We start from the raw sequence: 22,320 nt of genomic DNA on the forward strand, positions 1-22,320 counted from the left end.
GGCGCCCTATAAATAAAATGTATTAATAATATTAATAATAATAATATCTGGCACTATGAGGGCATATGTGTATCTGGCACTATGGAGACAGTATGTGTATCTGGCCTGTGGGGACATTATGTATGTCTGGGACTTTGGGGGCAGTATGTGTATAAGGCACTGTGGGGGAATATGTGTATCTGGCACTATACTCAGAGGTATTATGTGTATCTGGCACTGCACTACTAGGGGTCATTATGTGTAACTGGCACTATACTGGGGGACATTATGTGTATCTGGCACTATACTGGGGACGTTATTTGCATCTGGCACTATACTGGAATGTTACTTGTATCTATATTGGGGACAGTATGTGTAAGGAGCACTACAGTGGGCATTGTGTGTAAGGCTGCTAATTGTGTGTGTGCATGTGTAGGGGTGTATGATTATATATTTAGAGTTTGATATAATATACAATTGGGAGGCCATGCCCACTTTCACAGGAGTGCGCCCGCCTTTCCATACACACTATGATGTGGCATAATGTGTATAAGGGGTACTACTGTGTAGCATAATGTGAATAAATAAGAATTTACTTACCGATAATTCTATTTCTCATAGTCCGTAGTGAATGCTGGGGACTCCGTAAGGACCATGGGGAATAGCGGCTCCGCAGGAGACTGGGCACATCTAAAGAAAGCTTTAGGACTAACTGGTGTGCACTGGCTCCTCCCCCTATGACCCTCCTCCAAGCCTCAGTTAGGATACTGTGCCCGGACGAGCGTACACAATAAGGAAGGATTTTGAATCCCGGGTAAGACTCATACCAGCCACACCAATCACACCGTATAACTTGTGATCTGAACCCAGTTAACAGTATGATAACAGAGGAGCCTCTGAAAAGATGGCTCCCAACAATAATAACCCGATTTTTGTAACAATAACTATGTACAAGTATTGCAGACAATCCGCACTTGGGATGGGCGCCCAGCATCCACTACGGACTATGAGAAATAGAATTATCGGTAAGTAAATTCTTATTTTCTCTAACGTCCTAAGTGGATGCTGGGGACTCCGTAAGGACCATGGGGATTATACCAAAGCTCCCAAACGGGCGGGAGAGTGCGGATGACTCTGCAGCACCGAATGAGAGAACTCCAGGTCCTCCTCAGCCAGGGTATCAAATTTGTAGAATTTAGCAAACGTGTTTGCCCCTGACCAAGTAGCTGCTCGGCAAAGTTGTAAAGCCGAGACCCCTCGGGCAGCCGCCCAAGATGAGCCCACTTTCCTTGTGGAACGGGCTTTTACAGATTTTAGCTGTGGCAGGCCTGCCACAGAATGTGCAAGCTGAGTTGTACTACAAATCCAACGAGCAATAGTCTGCTTAGAAGCAGGAGCACCCAGCTTGTTGGGTGCATACAGGATAAACAGCGAGTCAGATTTCCTGACTCCAGCCGTCCTGGGAACATATTTTCAGGGCCCTGACAACATCCAGCAACTTGGATTCCTCCAAGTCCCTAGTAGCCGCAGGCACCACAATAGGTTGGTTCAGGTGAAAACGCTGGAACCACCTTAGGGAGAAACTGAGGACGAGTCCTCAATTCCGCCCTGTCCGAATGGAAAATCAGATAAGGGCTTTTACAGGATAAAGCCGCCAATTCTGACACGCGCCTGGCCCAGGCCAGGGCCAACAGCATGACCACTTTCCATGTGAGATATTTTAACTCCACAGATTTAAGTGGTTCAAACCAATGTGACTTTTGGAACCCAAACTACATTGAGAACCCAAATTGCCACTGGAGGCACAAAAGGAGGCTGTATATGCAGTACCCCTTTTACAAACGTCTAAACTTCAGGGACTGAAGCTAGTTCTTTTTTTTGGAAGAAAATTGACAGGGCCGAAATCTGAACCTTAATGGACCCCAATTTCAGGCCCATAGACACTCCTGTTTTCAGGAAATGTAGGAATCGACCCAGTTGAATTTCCTCCGTCGGGCCTTACTGGCCTCGCACTACGCAACATATTTTCGCCAATTGCGGTGATAATGTTTTTGCGGTTACATCCTTCCTGGCTTTAGATCAGGATATGGATGACTTCATCCGGAATGCCTTTTTTCCTTCAGGATCCGGTGTTCAACCGGCATGCCGTCAAACGCAGCCGCGGTAAGTCTTGGAACAGACAGGGTCCTTGCTGGAGCAGGTCCCTTCTTAGAGGTAGAGGCCACGGATCCTCCGTGAGCATCTCTTGAAGTTCCGGTTACCAAGTCCTTCTTGGCCAATCCGGAGCCACGAATATAGTACTTTCTCCTCTCCATCTTATCAATCTCAGTACCTTGGGTATGAGAGGCAGAGGAGGGAACACATACACTGACTGGTACACCCACGGTGTTACCAGAGCGTCTACAACTATTGCCTGAGGCTCTCTTGACCTGGCGCAATACCTGTCGAGTTTTTTAATCATGTGGACGACTTCTGGGTGAAGTCCCCACTCTCCCGGGTGGAGGTCGTGCTGAGGAAGTCTGCTTCCCAGTTGTCCACTCCCGGAATGAATACTGTTGACAGTGCTATCACATGATTTTCCGCCCAGCGAAGAATCCCTGCAGCTTCTGCCATTACCCTCCTGCTTCTTGTGCCACCCTGTCTGTTTACGTGGGTGACTGCCATGATGTTGTCCGACTGGATCAACACCGGCTGACCTTGAAGCAGAGGTCTTGCTAAGCTTAGAGCATTGTAAATGGCCCTTAGCTTCAGGATATTTATGTGAAGTGATGTATCCAGGCTTGACCCTAAGCCCTACATATTCCTTCCCTGTGTGACTGCTCCCCAGCCTCGCAGGCTGGCATCCGTGGTCACCAGGACCCAGTCCTGAATGCCGAATCTGCGGCCCTCTAGAATATGAGCACTCTGCAACCACCACAGGATGGATACCCTTGTCCTTGGTGACAGGGTTATCCGCTGATGCATCTGAAAATGCGACCCCGGACCATTTGTCCAGTAGGTTCCACTGGAAAGTTCTTGCGTGGAATCTAACGAATGGGATTGCTTCGTAGGAAGCCACCATTTTTACCCAGAACCCTTGTGCATTGATGCACTGAGACTTGGTTCGGTTTTAGGAGGTTCCTGACTAGCTCGGATAACTCCCTGGCTTTCTCTTCCGGGAGAAACACCTTTTTTCTGGACTGTGTCCAGGAACATCCCTAGGAAACAGAAGACAAGTCGTCGGAACCAGCTGCGATTTTGGAATATTGAGAATCCAATCGTGCTGCCGCAACACTACCTGAGATAGTGCTACACCGACTTCCAACTGTTCCCTGGATCTTACCCTTATCAGGGAATCGTCCAAGTAAGGGATAACTAAAATTCCCTTCCTTCGAAGGGATATCATTTCGGCCATTACCTTGGTAAAGACCCGGGGTGCCGTGGACCATCCCTACGGCAGCGTCTGAACTGATAGTGACAGTTCTGTACCATAACCTGAGGTACCCTTGGTGAGAAGGGTAAATTTTGACATGAAGGTAAGCATCCTTGATGTCCCGAGACATCATGTAGTCCCCTTCTTCCAGGTTCGCAATCACTGCTCTGAGTGACTCAATCTTGAATTTGAACCTCTGTATGTAAGTGTTCAAAGATTTTAGATTTTAGATTTAGAATCGGTCTCACCAAGCCGTCTGGCTTCGGTACCACAATAGTGTGGAATAATACCCCGTTCCCTGTTGCAGGAGGGGTACCTTGATTATCACCTGCTGGGAATACAGCTTGTGAATGGCTTCCAAAACTGCCTCCCTGTCAGAGGGAGACGTCGGTAAAGCCGACTTTTGGAAACGGCGAGGGGGAGACGTCTCGAATTCCAATATGTACCCTTGAGATATTACCTGAAGGGTCCAGGGGTCTACTTGCGAGTGAGCCCACTGCGCACTGAAATTCATTGAGAACGGGCCCCCACCGTGCCTGAGCTTGTAAGGCCCTAGCGTCATACTGAGGGCTTTGCAGAGGCGGGAAAGGGTTTCTGTTCCTGGGAACTGGGTAATCTCTTCAGCCTTTTTCCTCTCCCTCTGTCACGAGCAGAAAAGAGGAACCTTTTGTCCGCTTGCCAACAAAGGACTGCGCCTGATAATACGGCGTCTTATTTTGAGAGGCGACCTGGGGTACAAACGTGGATTTCCCAGTTGTTGCCATGGCCACCAGGTCTAAAAGACCGACCCCAAATGTCCCCTTTCAAAGGCAATACTTCCAAATGCCGTTTGGAATCCGCATCACCTGACCATTTTACTGGTAGAATTGGACAACGCACTTATACTTGATGCCAGTCTGCAAATATTCCGCTGTGCATCATGCATATATAGAAATGCATCTTTTAAATGCTCTATAGGCAATAATATACTATCCTTATCTAGGATATCAATATTTCCAGTCAGGGAATCCGACCATGCCAACCCAGCACTGCACCTCCAGGCTGAGGCGATTGCTGGTCGCAGTATAACACCAGTATGTGTGTGAATACATTTTTGGATACCCTCCTGCTTTCTATCAGCAAGATCCTTAAGGGCGGCCATCTCATGAGAGGGTAGAGCCCTTGTTCTTACAAGCGTGTGAGCGCCTTATCCCCCCTAGGGGGTGTTTCCCAACGCACCCTAACCTCTGGCGGGAAAGGGTATACAGCCAATACTTTTTAAGAAATTATCAATTGTTATCGGGGGGAAACCCACGCATCATCACACACCTCATTTTATTTCTCAGATTCAGGAAAACTACAGGTAGTTTTTCCCTCACCGAACATAATACCCCTTTTTGGTGGTACTCGTATTATCAGAAATGTATAAAACATTTTCCATTGTCTCAATCATGTAACGTGTGGCCCTACTGGAAATCACGGTTGTCTCTTCACCGTTGACACAGGAGTCAGTATCCATGTCGGCGTCTGTATCTGCCATCTGAGGTAACGGGCGCTTTAGAGCCCCTGACGGCCTATGAGACGTCTGGACAGGCACAAGCTGAGTAGCCGGCTGTCTCATGTCAACCACTGTTTTTTTATACAGAGCTGACACTGTCACGTAATTTTCAACAGTACATCCACTCAGGTGTCGACCCCCTAGGTGGTGACATCACTGTTACAGACACTCTGCTCCGTCTCCACATCATTTTTCTCCTCATACATGTCGACACAAACGTACCGACACACAGCACACACACAGGGAATGCTCTGATAGAGGACAGGACCCCACTAGCCCTTTGGGGAGACAGAGGGAGAGTATGCCAGCACACACCAGAGCGCTATATATATACAGGGATAACCTTATATAAGTGTTTTTCCCCTTATAGCTGCTGTATGTTTTAATACTGCGCCTAATTAGTGCCCCCCTCTCTTTTTTTAACCCTTTCTGTAGTGTAGTGACTGCAGGGAAGAGCCAGGGAGCTTCCCTCCAACTGAGCTGTGAGGGAAAATGGCGCCAGTGTGCTGAGGAGATAGGCTCCGCCCCCTTTTCGGCGGCCTTATCTCCCGTTTTTCTGTATATTCTGGCAGGGGTTAAATGCATCCATATAGCCCAGGAGCTATATGTGATGTATTTTTTGCCATGTAAGGTATTTTTATCATGTTTTATTGCGTCTCAGGGCGCCCCCCCCAGCGCCCTGCACCCTCAGTGACCGGAGTATGAAGTGTGCTGAGAGCAATGGCGCACAGCTGCAGTGCTGTGCGCTACCTTATTGAAGACAGGAACGTCTTCTGCCGCCGATTTTTCCGGACCTCTTCGCTCTTCTGGCTCTGTAAGGGGGCCGGCGGCGCGGCTCCGGGACCCATCCAGGCTGGGCCTGTGATCGTCCCTCTGGAGCTAATGTCCAGTAGCCAAGAAGCCCAATCCACTCTGCACGCAGGTGAGTTCGCTTCTTCTCCCCTTAGTCCCTCGATGCAGTGAGCCTGTTGCCAGCAGGTCTCACTGAAAATAACAAACCTAAACTAAAACTTTCACTAAGAAGCTCAGGAGAGCCCCTAGTGTGCACCCTTCTCGTCGGGCACAGAAATCTAACTGAGGCTTGGAGGAGGGTCATAGGGGGAGGAGCCAGTGCACACCAGTTAGTCCTAAAGCTTTCTTTAGATGTGCCCAGTCTCCTGCGGAGCCGCTATTCCCCATGGTCCTTACGAAGTCCCCAGCATCCACTTAGGACGTTAGAGAAATGTACATTACTGTGCTGTGTAATGTGAGTAAGGAACACTACTGGGGAGTAATTTGAATTGGGGTACTATTGAGTCCATGCCCCTTTTTTGGCACACGTTACTTCACTATTTCAAATATGGAGGGGGACACCAGTCCTTTACTTTGCCAGGGGCACTCGGACCCCTAGATACACCCCTGGTGTAAGGCATTGTTAAGGGCGACTTAAGAGACGGCAGGGGGTGTGTAGTCTCCGTGCAGGCCCCCTCCTTTTACTCTGGTGCTGCAGGTGAGAAGCGGGGACGTGCAGTGAGGTAAATGGCTCAGTAGGCACTGGCTAGCACCAGAGCCAGATTTACAGGCAAAATATCAGCCAAAGGGTTCATGTGGGCATTATACACAGGTGCGGCAGTATAAACTCCTGGAAATTTGGTGAGTTTTGATCAGTGATGTGCGGAAAAGATTGGAAGGTGAGGCACTGCCTTGCTGACAGACTTTTTACTCCGGAGTTTTGACTGTAAAAATTATTACAATTTTGTATTTTTCATATATTTTATATAGTCAAAACTCTGGTGTAAACGTTAATATGAGAGGAAAGGCTCTGCCTCACATCATCGCACGTCACTGGTGAGAAGAGTCTACTGCGCATAGGCTGGTTTCTGGAAACATGCGGCGGGATGTAATGCCGCCGAAGTCCAGCAGCTGTGCGGGATGCCGGCCGAACTCTGACCTTTTTTTTAAAGGGGCAATCACTTACAATGCATGGTTTTGCCTTGTAAGTGATTGCCCCTTTAAAAAAACGTCCGAGTTCAGCCGGCATCCCGCAAATCTACTGGACTCGGGCATCATTACATCCTGCTGATGGCCTCAGAGCCATATTTCCTAGGATTTGTGCAACACCACTTCCGACATGGGACTCCAAAGAGGAAAGTGTAATGTGTGTGGTTGGGTGAGTGGTGTGGCCTGTATACCCCCTCCCCCCATTATAGATACACTACTGATGCCAAGAACTAGGGCTGAGTACATACATGCTAGCTGGAGCACAGTTCCACCATATTTCAGCCCAAATTTAACCCCTGTACAGGATACACAGCTGTAGACAATAGTATAAGCACAGATGAAATGACTGCTAACCAGTGGTGTATGGTACCTTGAGCGGGGAGCAGTCCTGGATCTTGTTTTGAAGCATACTCAGCATAACAAAATCAGGACAGACTGATCTGAACATGTACAGTGGGGCAGACAGCATGTAGACAGGGACATTGAAATTATTTAAGAATTGTGTTCAGGATCAAGAAGGCCGTATTTATAAAATGAAAAGAGAGTTACATAGATACCCTCTACCACTCAATTAAAACCACTTAACTGACGATTTTTCCCTTCAAAAGCATTAACAACATTGTTTTTTAAAATGTATTTTATTTAATAAAGTTGAAAAAGTATTTTTTAAAATATTTAAACATTATATTATGCACATCTGCACAACGGATCTCCTCGTCAAAAACGAGGGGGACAGGGTGGGATGGCGCAGTTGCATGAAATCTGACCATGCCAGTTAAGTGGTTTAAAGAACAGATCTGGAATTGTTTTAGGAACATGTTATGGTGCAAGACTCGATTATTTTCCCAAGACCCCCATCTCTTCCTGATGCTTACATCATGGTTGACCTGCACTTTGGTGACCTCTTTTTTTTCCTAAATATGGATGGAGGGAGTGTAGATGGGATGGAGCCAGGTCTGCACCATATTTGTCATTCTCATGTTTGTTTGTTTGTTTGTTTGTTTTCATTTTCATTCTGGAATATGAAGTTTTGTAAGCCTTCTGTATAGGAGACTTGTTCATGATATAGGATGTATTGTACTCATAGTAAATGTGCTTCTTTTATGTGTGATTTGTATTTGTCATGCTTCAATAAACAAATCAACTGTTAGATAAAGTAAAAAAAAAAAAATATATATTTATTTATTAACAGTTTCTTATACAGGCCCTCATTCCGAGTTGATCACTCGCTAGCTGCTTTTAGCAGCAGTGCAAACGCTAGGCCGCCGCCCTCTGGGAGTGTATCTTAGCTTAGCAGAAGTGTGAACGAAAAGAGATCGCAGAACAGTGCTAAAAAAATTTCAAGCAGTTTCAGAGTAGCTGCAGACCTACTCCTAGGAACCTTGCGATCACTTCAGTCTGTTTAGTTCCTGTTTTGACATCACAAACACGCCCTGCGTCCGGCCAGCCACTCCCCCGTTTCCCCAGGCACGCCTGCGTTTTTATCTGGCATGCTTGCGTTTTTTAGCACACTCCCGGAAAACGGTCAGTTACCTCCCAGAAACGCCCCATTCCTGTCAATCACTCACCGATCAGCAGTGCATCTGAAAAGCGTCGCTAGACCTTGTGTGAAACTGCATTGGCTTTTGTGAAAGCACTTCGCGTGTGCGCAGTGCGCACCTTACGCATGCGCAGAAGTGCCGTTTTTTTGCCTGATCGCCGCGCTGCGAACAACGGCAGCTAGCGATCAACTCGGAAGGACCCCCATAGTGCAGCATATTCTGTTGCGCTTTACAATTAGAACAACAGTAATAGAACAAAACTGGGTAAAAACAGACAGACATAGAGGTAGGGAGGCCCTGCTCGCAAGCTTACAATCAGAAATATTTGTACATGGAGTCACATACTGAAATTGGAGAGAGAGGGATGAGGCCTGAAAGAGTATTAGATCCATGAATTGATCTTTCCAGGGTCGCAAGGGATGACAACAGAAATTATGGCACCCAGTACACTCATGTCTGTGGGGACCCCCTCCCCACTCCCATCCCCCACCTGCAGAATGTTCAGTGCTAACAATGCACATGTAATTTAATGTCAGACGCAATAAATAAAGTATAAAATGTATTATATAAAACTGTTGTACTTATACTCACCCCTCCATAAGGTTGGTTAATTTGTGGCTCAGCTGTTACCTATAGGATGGTCAATCACAGACTCATTCCCAAACATACTACACCACTACAATCCATTTTGAATGCAGCTGCGAGGCCAATCTTCCTTGCTAGACATTCATCGTCTGCAGATCCGCTCTGTCAGTCCCTCCATTGGTTACCGGTATTCTACCGTATTAAATATAAAATACTTTTACTTACATACAAGGCTGTTAACCAAACTGCCCCAACATACATCTCTTCACTCATCTCAAAATATCTCCCTACCCGACCTCTCCGCTCTGCACAAGGTCTGCGTCTCTCATCCACACGTATTACTTGTTCTCACTCAAAATTACAGGACTTTATCCGGGCTTCACCCACTCTGTGGAATGCCCTCCCACGCACAATAAGACTCACCTCTAGTCTCCAAACCTTTAAACGTTCCCTGAAAACACGCCTCTTCAGACAAGCCTATCAAATTCCAGACCCACCCACATAACCTTCAATGCTTCCCTATCTAATTACATCCTCTCTGTACAGTACACATAACATCACATATTTTGTCTTTCTTTACTCTCGCATCCTCCTGACCCTTGGCCAACATTGCTGGGTGATCATATCATACAACCCATTAAGAACCTAGCAATCTGGTGGACCATTATGCAATAGGTAGCATCTATCCTTGTGTATCAATGCCTATTTCCCTATAGATTGTAAGCTTGCGAGCAGGGCCCTCGTACCTCTATGTCTGTCTGTTTTTAGCCAGTTTTTTTTCTATTACTGTTATTCTAATTGTACAGCGCAATGGAATATGCTGCACTATATAAGAAACTGTTAATAAATAAAATAAGATTTTACTCACCGGTAAATCTATTTCTCGTAGTCCGTAGTGGATGCTGGGAACTCCGTAAGGACCATGGGGATAGACGGGCTCCGCAGGAGACTGGGCACTCTAAAAGAAAGATTAGGTACTATCTGGTGTGCACTGGCTCCTCCCACTATGACCCTCCTCCAGACCTCAGTTAGGATACTGTGCCCGGAAGAGCTGACACAATAAGGAAGGATTTTGAATCCCGGGTAAGACTCATACCAGCCACACCAATCACACCGTATAACTCGTGATACTACACCCAGTTAACAGTATGAAATATAACTGAGCCTCTCAACAGATGGCTCAACAATAACCCTTAGTTAGGCAATAACTACATACAAGTATTGCAGACAATCCGCACTTGGGATGGGCGCGCAGCATCCACTACGGACTACGAGAAATAGATTTACCGGTGAGTAAAATCTTATTTTCTCTGACGTCCTAGTGGATGCTGGGAACTCCATAAGGACCATGGGGATTATACCAAAGCTCCCAAACGGGCGGGAGAGTGCGGATGACTCTGCAGCACCGAATGAGAGAACTCAAGGTCCTCCTCAGCCAGGGTATCAATTTTGTAGAATTTAGCAAACGTGTTTGCCCCTGACCAAGTTGCAGCTCGGCAAAATTGTAAAGCCGAGACCCCTCGGGCAGCCGCCCAAGATGAGCCCACTTTCCTCGTGGAATGGGCTTTTACTGATTTAGGATGCGGCAATCCAGCCGCAGAATGCTCCAGCTGAATTGTGCTACAAATTCAGCGAGCAATAGTCTGCTTAGAAGCAGGAGCACCTATTTTGTTGGGTGCCTACAGGATAAAAAGCGAGTCAGTTTTCCTGACTCCAGCCGTCCTGGAAATATACATTTTTAAGGCCCTGACTACGTCCAGTAACTTGGAATCTTCCAAGTCCCTAGTAGCCGCAGGCACTACAATAGGTTGGTTCAAGTGAAAAGCTGATACCACCTTAGGGAGAAACTGGGGACGAGTCCTCAATTCTGCCCTATCCATATGGAAAATCAGATAAGGGCTTTTACATGACAAAGCCGCCAATTCTGACACACGCCTGGCCGAAGCCAAGGCCAATAACATGACCACTTTCCACGTGAGATATTTCAAATCCACAGTTTTAAGTGGCTCAAACCAATGTGATTTTAAGAAACTCAACACCACGTTGAGATCCCAAGGTGCCACAGGAGGCACAAAAGGGGGCTGAATATGTAGCACTCCCTTTACAAATGTCTGAACTCCAGGCAGTGAAGCCAGTTCTTTCTGGAAGAAAATCGACAGAGCCGAAATCTGGACCTTAATGGAACCCAATTTTAGGCCCATAGTCACCCCTGACTGTAGGAAGTGCAGAAAACGACCCAGCTGAAATTCCTCTGTCTTCCTGGCCTCACACCACGCAACATATTTTCGCCAAATACGGTGATAATGGTTTGCGGTTACTTCTTTCCTGGCTTTTATCAGCGTAGGAATGACTTCTTCCGGAATGCCCTTTTCCTTTAGGATCCGGAATTCAACCGCCATGCCGTCAAACGCAGCCACGGTAAGTCTTGGAACAGACAGGGCCCCTGCTGTAGCAGATCCTGTCTGAGCGGTAGAGGCCATGGGTCCTCTGATATCATTTCTTGAAGTTCTGGGTACCAAGCTCTTCTTGGCCCATCCGGAACCACGAGTATCGTTCTTACTCCTCGTTTTCTTATTATTCTCAGTACCTTTGGTATGAGAGGCAGAGGAGGGAATACATAAACCGACTGGTACACCCACGGTGTCACTAGAGCGTCCACAGCTATTGCCTGAGGGTCCCTTGACCTGGCGCAATATCTAGTTTTTTGTTTAGGCGGGACGTCATCATGTCCATCTGTGGCCTTTCCCAACGGTTTACCAACAGTTGGAAGACTTCTGGATGAAGTCCCCACTCTCCCGGGTGTAGGTCGTGTCTGCTGAGGAAGTCTGCTTCCCAGTTGTCCACTCCCAGAATGAACACTGCTGACAGTGCTAAGACGTGATTTTCCGCCCATCGGAGAATCCTTGTGGCTTCTGCCATCGCCATCCTGCTTCTTGTGCCGCCCAGTCGGTTTACATGGGCGACTGCCGTGATGTTGTCTGATTGGATCAGTACCGGCTGGTTTTGAAGCAGAGGCCTTGCCAGACTTAGGGCATTGTAAATGGCCCTCAGTTCCAGAATATTTATGTGTAGGGACGACTCCTGACTTGACCAAAGTCCTTGGAAATTTCTTCCCTGTGTGACTGCCCCCCAGCCTCGAAGGCTGGCATCCGTGGTTACCAGGACCCAGTCCTGTATGCCGAATATGCGGCCCTCTTGAAGATGAGCACTCTGCAGCCACCACAGTAGAGATACCCTGGTCCTTGGAGACAGGGTTATCAGCCGATGCATCTGAAGATGCGATCCCGACCACTTGTCCAAGAGGTCCCACTGAAAGGTTCTTGCATGGAACCTGCCGAATGGAATTTTGCTTCGTAAGAAGCTACCATTTTTCCCAGGACTCGTGTGCAGTGATGCACCGATACCTGTTTTGGTTTCAGGAGGTCTCTGACTAGAGATGACAGCTCCTTGGCTTTCTCCTGCGGGAGAAACACTTTTTTTGTTGTTCTGTGTCCAGAACCATCCCCAGGAACAGTAGGCGTGTGGTAGGAACCAGCTGTGACTTTGGAATGTATAGAATCCATCCGTGCTGTTGTAGCACTTCCCGAGATAGTGCTACTCCGACCAACAACTGCTCCTTGGACCTCGCCTTTATAAGGAGATCGTCCAAGTACGGGATAATTAAAACTCCCTTTTTTCGAAAGAGTATCATCATTTCTGCCATTACCTTGGTAAAGACCCTCGGTGCTGTGGACAGTCCAAACGGCAGTGTTTGGAATTGGTAATGGCAATCCTGTACCACAAATCTGAGGTACTCCTGGTGAGGATGGTAAATGGGGACATGTAGGTAAGCATCCTTGATGTCCAGGGATACCATGTAATCCCCCTCCTCCAGGCTTGCAATAACCGCCCTGAGCGATTCCATCTTGAACTTGAATTTTTTTATGTATGTGTTCAAGGATTTCAAATTTAAAATGGGTCTCACCGAACCGTCCGGTTTCGGTACCACAAACAGTGTGGAATAGTAACCCCGTCCTTGTTGAAGTAGGGGCACCTTGACTATCACCTGCTGGGAATACAGCTTGTGAATTGCCTCTAGCACAGCCTCCCTGCCTGAGGGAGTTGTCGGCAAGGCAGATTTGAGGAAACGGCGGGGGGGAGACGCCTCGAATTCCAGCTTGTACCCCTGAGATACTACTTAAAGGATCCAGGGATCCACCTGTGAGCGAGCCCACTGATCGCTGAAATGTTTGAGGCGGCCCCCCACCGTACCTGGCTACGCCTGTGGAGCCCCCGCGTCATGCGGTGGACTCAGAGGAAGCGGGGGAAGAATTTTGATTCTGGGAACTGGCTGACTGGTACAGCTTTTTCCCTCTTCCCTCGTCTCTGTGCAGAAAGAAAGCGCCTTTGACCCACTTGCTTTTCTGAAGCCGAAAGGACTGTACCTGATAATACAGTGCTTTCTTAGGTTGTGAGGAAACCTGAGGTAAAAAATTTTCTTCCCAGCTGTTGCTGTGGATACGAGGTCCCAGAGACCATCCCCAAACAATTCCTCACCCTTATAAGGCTCTATGTGCCTTTTAAAGTCAGCATCACCTGTCCAGTGTCGGGTCTCTAATACCCTCCTGACAGAATGGACATTGCATTAATTCTGGATGCCAGCCGGCAAAATATCCCTCTGTGCATCCCTCATATATAAGACAACGTCTTATGTTCGCAAAATAGTATCCCTGTTTGACAGGGTTACAGACCACGCTGCAGCAGCACTATCTGCAGGTCTCAGTCTAGTACCTGAGTGTGTAAATACAGACTTCAGGATAGCCTCCTGCTTTTTATCAGCAGGTACCTTCAAAGTGGCCGTATCCTAAGACGGCAGTGCCACCTTTTTTGACAAACGTGTGAGCGCCTTATCCACCCTAGGGGATATCTCCCAGCGTAACTTATCCTCTGGCGGGAAAGGGTACGCCATCAGTAACTTTTTAGAAATTACCAGTTTCTTATCGGGGGAACCCACGCTTTTTCACACTTCATTCACTCATTTGATGGGGGAACAAAACACTGCCTGCTTTTTCTCCCCAAACATAAAACCCTTTTTTAGTGGTACTTGGGTTAATGTCAGAAATGTGTAACACATTTTTTATTGCCGGGATCATGTAACGGATGTTCCTAGTGGATTGTGTATATGTCTCAACCTCGTCGACACTGGAGTCAGACTCCGTGTCGACATCTGTGTCTGCCATCTGAGGGAGCGGGCGTTTTTGAGCCCCTGATGGCCTTTGAGACGCCTGGGCAGGCGCGGGCTGAGAAGCCGGCTGTCCCATAGCTGTTACGTCATCCAGCCTTTTATGTAAGGAGTAGACACTGTCGGTTTATACCTTCCACCTATCCATCCACTCTGGTGTCGGCCCCACAGGGGGCGACATCACATTTATCGGCATCTGCTCTGCCATCACATAAGCCTCCTCATCAAACGTGTCGACACAGCCGTACCGACACACCGCACACACACACAGGGAATGCTCTGACTGAGGACAGGACCCCACACAGCCCTTTGGGGAGACAGAGAGAGAGTATGCCAGCACACACCAGAGCGCTATATAATTTTGGGATTAACACTATATTGAGTGAATTTTTCCCAATAGCTGCTTGTATATACAATATTGCACCTAAATGTTGTGCCCCCCCCCTCTCTTTTTAACCCTTTGAGCCTGAAAACTACAGGGGAGAGCCTGGGGAGCTGTCTTCCAGCTGCACTGTGAAGAGAAAATGGCGCCAGTGTGCTGAGGGAGAAGCCCCGCCCCCTTTTCAACTGACTTTCTCCCGCTTTTTCTGGAATACTGGCAGGGGTAATTTTACATCTATATAGCCTCTAGGACTATATATGATGTAGATTTGCCAGCCAAGGTGTCATATATTGCCCTCAGGGCGCCCCCCCCAGCGCCCTGCACCCTCAGTGACCGGAGTGTGAAGTGTGCATGAGGAGCAATGGCGCACAGCTGCAGTGCTGTGCGCTACCTTGGTGAAGACCGAAGTCTTCTGCCGCCGATTTTCCGGACCTCTGGACCTCTTCTTGCTTCTGGCTCTGTAAGGGGGACGGCGGCGCGGCTCCGGGAACGAACACCAAGGCCAGTTCCATGCGGTCGATCCCTCTGGAGCTAATGGTGTCCAGTAGCCTAAGAAGCCCAAGCTAGCTGCAAGCAGGTAGGTTCGCTTCTTCTCCCCTTAGTCCCTCGATGCAGTGAGCCTGTTGCCAGCAGGTCTCACTGTAAAATAAAAAACCTAAAATAAACTTTCTTTCTAGGAGCTCAGGAGAGCCCCTAGTGTGCATCCAGCTCGGCCGGGCACAGAAATCTAACCGAGGTCTGGAGGAGGGTCATAGTGGGAGGAGCCAGTGCACACCAGATAGTACCTAATCTTTCTTTTAGAGTGCCCAGTCTCCTGCGGAGCCCGTCTATCCCCATGGTCCTTACGGAGTTCCCAGCATCCACTAGGACGTCAGAGAAATAATAATTGTGTACTGCAGCTATCAGGAATTCCGGACCCTAGGCGGTCAAGTGTATAATGGCATGCTTTGTGGTGCAGTGTAGTCCACGGCATAATCATGCTCCTGCATCCCAAGTCGAGCACTGTGACGCAGGTGACATTATCACGCCGATTCACAGAGATGTACTGTACACTATGCATGACACCAGTGTCGTGTGGTGAGGTCAATGTCTGGGGAGGCACTGGCTAGTATCAGAGCCAGATTTATGCACACATGAGATGTGTGGGCATTATAAAGAGCTGCAGCAGCATATACTTTGTTACCCCAAATATATATATATATATATATATATATATAGAGAGAGAGAGAGAGAGAGAGAGAGAGAGAGAGAGAGAGAGAGAGAGAGGCGAATAGAGGAGCACTCACCAGGATTTCCATGCACATAAAATGATATAGTTTATTTCTTAACTAGCTGAATAACCGTGCTTCGCTATGGAATTTAAAGAATAATGCCAATCTTTGTCAGGCTGTACCGCTGGGCTTCCCCGGATTGATGCTGTCAAAATGCTGGTGCTGAGGAGGATAATCTGCCTCCTTCTCTGCCCCGTCCTGTCTCTGATGCCACCCTGCTCAATGCTGTAAATGCTGGGACAACAGGCCAAGCTCCGCCTGCTGTATATTAAATATGTAAGGTTTGCAGGATAACTCTATGTCAAAGGGTCTCCTTGCTTAGCTTCGACAGTAAAGTATGCCTCTGCCCCCACCCGTGTGTGCCTCTGCCCTCACTCGTGTGTGCCTCTTCCCCTACCCATATGCCTATGCACCTACCCATGTGTGCCTCTGTCCCTACCCGTGGGTGCCTCTGCCCTTACACGTAGGTGCCTCTGCCCTTACACATGGGTGCCTCTGCCCCTACCCGTGGGAGCCTATGCCCTTACACGTGGGTGCCTCTGCCCCTAATCATGTGTGCCTCTGCCCCTACCAATGTGTGCCTCTATCCTTACCTGTGGGTGCATCTTCCCCTACCCATGTGTGCGTCTGCCCCTACCTGTAGATGCCTCTGCCCCTACCCGTGGGTGCCTCTATCCTTACCTGTGGGTGCCTCTATCCTTACCTGTGGGTGCTTCTGCCCCTACCCGTGGGTGCCTCTATCCTTACCTGTGGGTGCCTCTGCCCCTACCCATGTGTGTGTCTGCCCCTAGCTGTGGGTGCCTCTGCCCTTACACATGGGTGCCTGTGCCCCTACCCGTGTGTGCATCTGCCCCTACCCGTGGGTGCCTCTGCCCTTACACATGGGTGCCTGTGCCCCTACTTGTGTGTGCCTCTGCCCCTACCCATATGTGCCTCTGCCCTTACATGTGGGCACCTCTACCCCTACACATGTGTGCCTCTGTGTCAATTGTTCCATCCATTCCAGAGTTATGCTGAAAACTATGCGTTTTTTCATGTCACTCCCTTCCCACCCCCACCCCTAGGGGTGCTAGGGGTGTCTTGCCCCCACAGTATTTTTTTCAGATTGTAAGTCATATGTGTACCAAGTTTGGTGTAAAATGCTCCAGGCATTCCACAGTTATGCCCAAAAACTATGGAATTTTATATGTCACACCCTTCCCACCCCCACCCCTAGGAGTACTAGGGGTGTCTTACCCACACAGTATTTCTTTCCAGGTTGTAAGGTATATGTGTACCAAGTTTGGTGTAAATTGCTCCAGGTATTCCAGAGTTATGCCCGAAAACCATTAATTTTTACATGTCACCCCCTTCACACCCCCACCCCTAGGGGTGCTAGGGGTTATGCCGAAACATATATACATCCATCCATCCATACATACATACTGTACATATGTTTTTATGATAGATAGATAGATAGATACAGTAGATATAGATAGATAAACATACTTAGTATCAGCCGTTAGAACACCATTGGCGGGGCGCGGTCCGGACAACGGAGGCGTGTACGGACTATTGAGGGGGGGGGGGGCGCAGTGGCAGCATGACGTCACACGCAGCCGCTGTGACCGGGACGTGTCCAATAGCTCCCTGCCAGCGCACAGGAGCTGCGCTGGCAGGGAGCTACTTGTCAGGTACAAAAGCATCGCCGCCATACGATGCTTTTGTACCTGTGCGGGGGGGTAGGGCCTGACATACAGGCGGACCAGCCCTGTGCTGGGCATCCCCCTGCATGTCAGAGTAAATGATCGTACATGTGCTAAATTTAGCACATCTACGATCACCTCTGAATTACCCCCAAAGTGCACATCCCAACAAATTCCAGCAGCAAGGCTGGCCATGCTCTCTGGCTCCTTAACTACCCTAACAGGTCCAAAATTTGGATCCAAAAGCATTACTTAAGCATTCCAGCTGGAATGCAAATGACATAATTTCCTTAGTGTAAAATAATAATGTTACCGCTATAAAAATATTAAACCACCAACACATTGCAAAAATGTATTAGGGTGTTGCGGAGCCTTCACACACACCACATCTACACAAAAGAACAATCACGTACCACTATAAAGCTCTCCGCGTTCCACCTGGAATGCATGAAGTCTTATCTTGTAATCAGATCAAGTATGTTGTCAAAATGCAGTAACAGGTAACAGAGCGGTAGTTCCGGCGGGATCAGTACTAAATCCCGCTGGACGGGATCCCGGCGGTTGAAATACCGACGCCGGAATTCCGACCACACAATCCCGACAGGGGTGGCGAGCGGAACGCAGCTTCTTGCGAGCATGGTGCCTTGCTGCGCTAGGCACACTAATTTATTCTCCCTCTATGGGTGTCGTGGACACCCACGAGGGAGAATATGTCGGGATTGTGCCGGTCGGGATTCCGGCATAGGTATTTCGACCGCCGGGATTCCGTACGGCGGGATTTTGACCGCATCCCGTTCCGGCAGCCTATACACTATTACAATGGGACCAATGTATAGGCACTATACTATTGTCAATAATGCAGAAAATTGATACCAGGAGGTTATACTGAAGTACAATACAGAGTCAAACCCTAATAGAAAACGGATTTTAAACCAAAAATTAAACAAATAGAAGAGCAAATGGAAGGATACCTTTAATCATTGGAGCCCTAGGGACAGAGCTGTAACTAGACTTTTTGGTGCCTTGTGACAGAGAGAGAATTGACCCCCTCTCCCCATTTTTCCAATATGGACAGAAGGCGCATGCCTTGAGGGGAAGGGGCATGACATATACATACACACTTATAGAGCAAGAAAATGGACTTGGACACAAACCCTCTTTGTACCACATTCATACTCAATCTAAGAGCTTGCTGCCATTCAGCTACAATACCCCTCATGAAATAACACATTCAATATACTGCCATACCCAGGACTCAAACCCACCTGCTGCATCCCTGCCAAACGCTCCTCTCACAGAGCCACTTGATCCCACATAAAAACTGAGATTTCTAGCTATATGAAGCTACCTGTACCCCGTAAAAATAACCAGCACCATAATCGAGCAGATCCATGCAGTGTGCAGCCACACATCCAATCTCTTTGCAGCTACATACTACATAGATCTGCCCAGCCACAATGCTGATCACCCCTTCACAAAGTACAAGGTAAGCATCAAACAGTAAAAACCCTCCAGCTTGGAATGCTCTAGCTTTCTATGCAAGGGATAGCTCAATGAATAGAGAGTCCGACTGCAATATCATGGGTAATGGGTTCGAATCCCAGGAACATCAGCAGCCCGAAATTTAATAAAAGACAGTACAATTGGACAACAAAGAGCTCTCTAGTCAAGTCCATGAATACTGTATAGGTATCAGCGACAAAAGGGGTGAGGGTAGGAGACGGTGCTGACAAGTGCTGCCAACAGCGCCCCCCTTCCCCCCCCCCCCCCTCCCCCACCCACTGCAGTGCTAGTAATTGCCCTGGGTGTGGTTCATTAGATCGACATACATTGGGTCGACCACGATTGGTCGACATTGTCATTAGGTCGACATGAGTTTGTTTACTTTTTTTGGTGTCATTTTTGTGGTGGGGAACCCCAATTAGGTTACCGTTACCAATTGTAGTCCACGTGGATTGTTAAGTATGAAAAAGGTCAAAATATAAAAAAGTGTGAAAAACTCATGTCGACCTTCTTCCATGTCAACCTAGTGATCATGTCAACCTAATGCATGTCAACCAAACATGGTCGACCCAATGTATGTCAACCTAACTCATATCAAACATAATGACCGCCATTCTATTGCCCTGCCTAGGGAGCAGGTAACACACAGTTCCTCAGCAAAAAGAAATAACAGGCCCCTTGTCCTTGTGGATACTCCTAGGCTTCAGCCTAGTCAGCCTTATGGATAATATGGCCCTGACAATGTGGACGGAGGATGAGCACCTATTTGTAACTTTTGACTCCTGGACAGCTCTCCTTCCGCCTCATACATTACTGGTAGTCTGCATACATAAAACGTGGATAAACTGCGTCCTGTATTGAATCAACACAGGATGCAGCATGTTGCCTTCAATTCTGGGATGATCCTGTAATGTGTCTCCAGTAGTTGTGTGCACTGGTACAGTTTAAATGAATGGTGCATTGCATTGGATTGGATTGCATACATTAAAGAAAGTTCAGAAAGGAAAGAGCAGATGAGTCCCTGGTGGGTTATTTTCTATTGTCAAAGTCAATCTCTCCTGAATGTTTTTTTTTTTTTTTTTGGGGGGGGGGGGGGGGGGGGGGGGGGGGGAAATAACTGTTTGCTTTTAAATTACTAATGTCTACTGAAGAAGTGAAAGACAAGAGGAATAGGGAGGCAGGTTGCCACTTACTGGGGAATCTTGTTGAACAGAAACGAATACACCCCCCCTCCCCCCTCCCACTGCGGTCTACCTTTCCCCTTACTAGTCATACATGTCCAAAATCCAGGATTTTCGTCCGAAGGGGGCGGAGCCTATACAAAGGGGCGTGGTTGCGGATGCCTTGTGCCGGGCCTGGAAAGCAGATCAAATCTACACAAACGAAACGATTACCATGCAGTATTATATAAGACAACCTGAGTGACTAGACGCTACCCTGCCGCAACCAGACACGAGGTAATGTACTGTAATACAGAGCGCGTGTTATGCTGTTGTCTTGGCGGCATGGTACATTGGCAGATTTGTCTACCGGAATATTTGGAACCATTTTGCTGTATTTTTACAAGGGATTTGTCAAATCATTATACTACAGCATCAGTGAGAAGCTTCATGAGTTTTTGTGAGTTTTTTTCGTCTGCGTTCATATACAAAATAAGTCTGTGTGGATAAACAGTTACATAGATCATATATAGATATATATAGAAAGGGATCTATAGAAAGGGAGATCAGTATTACAGAGTATTCCGCCACACTTCGCCTACATACTAATCGCATATGTACTAACATATGCGATTAGTATAGCAAAGGACAGCTCTCCCCGGGATAGGGTCGTTAGGACAACAAAGCTTAGGTCGACAGTCATTAGGTCTACCACTGAAGGTCGACATGCACTAGGTCAAAAAGGTTGACATGAGTTTTTCACATTTTTCCATTTTTTGTACTTTTTCACACTTTACGATCCATGTGGACTACAATTGGGAACGGAAACCTTGCCCGAAGCATGGCGAGCCATGCGAGGGGACACAGTGCACTAATTGGGTTTCCCTGTGACTTTACGAAGAAAACGACACCTAAAAAAGTCCAAAAACTCATGTCGACCTTTTCACCTGTCGACCTAGTGCCCATATCGACCTTCAGTGGTCGACCTAATGACTGTCGACCTAAATTGTGTCGACCCAACGACCCATACCCCTCTCCCCGATAAGAGCTGTCCTTTGCAATGACGGCTGCTGCTGCTTCTGGAGGAAGGAGACTGCTTACCCACGCTGTGACGCTGGGGGAAAGAGACGCCAGCTCCACCCCCCGCTGCTGTCACCACAGGCTTCACCAATCAGCGCAGCCTGGGGCCGGGAGAGGAGGTGCCTTTACGGCGCTGATGCTGCATGAAGACTGGTTAGCTGGCCGGCAGAGGAGGGCGGCTGGGACAGGATTTCCCGCCGGCGGTGCCTGGAGCTGGACACCTACCTGTGGACGGAACTACGGACGGAGGCCTCCTCCGCCCAGAGGTACACAAGGGGGGGGACCCGATTGGATCCCTCAGGATGGTTGCGGAAGGAAGCCCATAGGCTTCTATAGGGTAATGCCAGCTTTTGCTGGTGTTACCCTCCGCACTGAAAACCCGGCGGCCAGACAGTAGTACATATGAAAATGCAGTAAAACCCCCCGAAAACTGGGATTTTATTTCATTTTCTCATACGTCCTAGAGGATGCTGGGGATGCTTCAAGAACCATGGGGTATAGACGGGATCCGCAGGAGACATGGGCACTTTAAGACTTTTAAGGGGTGTGACCTGGCTCCTCCCTCTATGCCCCTCCTCCAGACTCCAGTTTTAGAATTGTGTCCAGGCAGACTGGATGCACTTGGAGGAGCTCTACTGAGTTTCTCTGAAAAGACTTTATGTTAGTTTTTTTATTTTCAGGGAGGACTGCTGGCACCAGTCTCCCTGCATCGTGGGACATAGGGGAGAGAAGTCAGACCTACTTCTAGTGAGTTAAAGGCTCTGCTTCTTGGTTACAGGACACCATTAGCTTCTGAGGGTTTGGAACACTAGGTACGCCTAGGGGTTCACTCCCAGACCCGGTCCGTCATCCCCCTTGCAGAGCCGGAAGTCAGAAGACAGGTGAGTAGAAGAAGAAAAGAAGACTTCGGTGACGGCCTCTGAGGTACCGCACAGCGATCGCGCTGCGCGCCATGCTCCCACACACAGCGGCACTACAGGGTAC

At 48.1% G+C, this 22,320-nt stretch overlaps 1 protein-coding gene across 4 annotated transcripts in view; it reads left to right on the forward strand.

Annotated features, from left to right (window-relative positions):
* Positions 1-20,412: 20,412 nt before the first annotated feature.
* The window catches only part of LOC134910095 (ATPase family AAA domain-containing protein 2-like), a 611,116-nt gene continuing 609,208 nt past the window's right edge, over positions 20,413-22,320 (forward strand). For all 4 annotated transcript variants that reach the window (XR_010176115.1, XM_063917736.1, XM_063917735.1 and 1 more), the window contains exon 1: positions 20,413-20,553. The gene's annotated coding sequence lies outside the window, so the exon portion shown is untranslated. The remainder of the gene's footprint in view (positions 20,554-22,320) is intronic.

The sequence above is a fragment of the Pseudophryne corroboree genome, chromosome 4 (assembly GCF_028390025.1).
Source record: "Pseudophryne corroboree isolate aPseCor3 chromosome 4, aPseCor3.hap2, whole genome shotgun sequence".
In the NCBI taxonomy this organism is placed as follows: Eukaryota; Metazoa; Chordata; class Amphibia; order Anura; family Myobatrachidae; genus Pseudophryne; species Pseudophryne corroboree.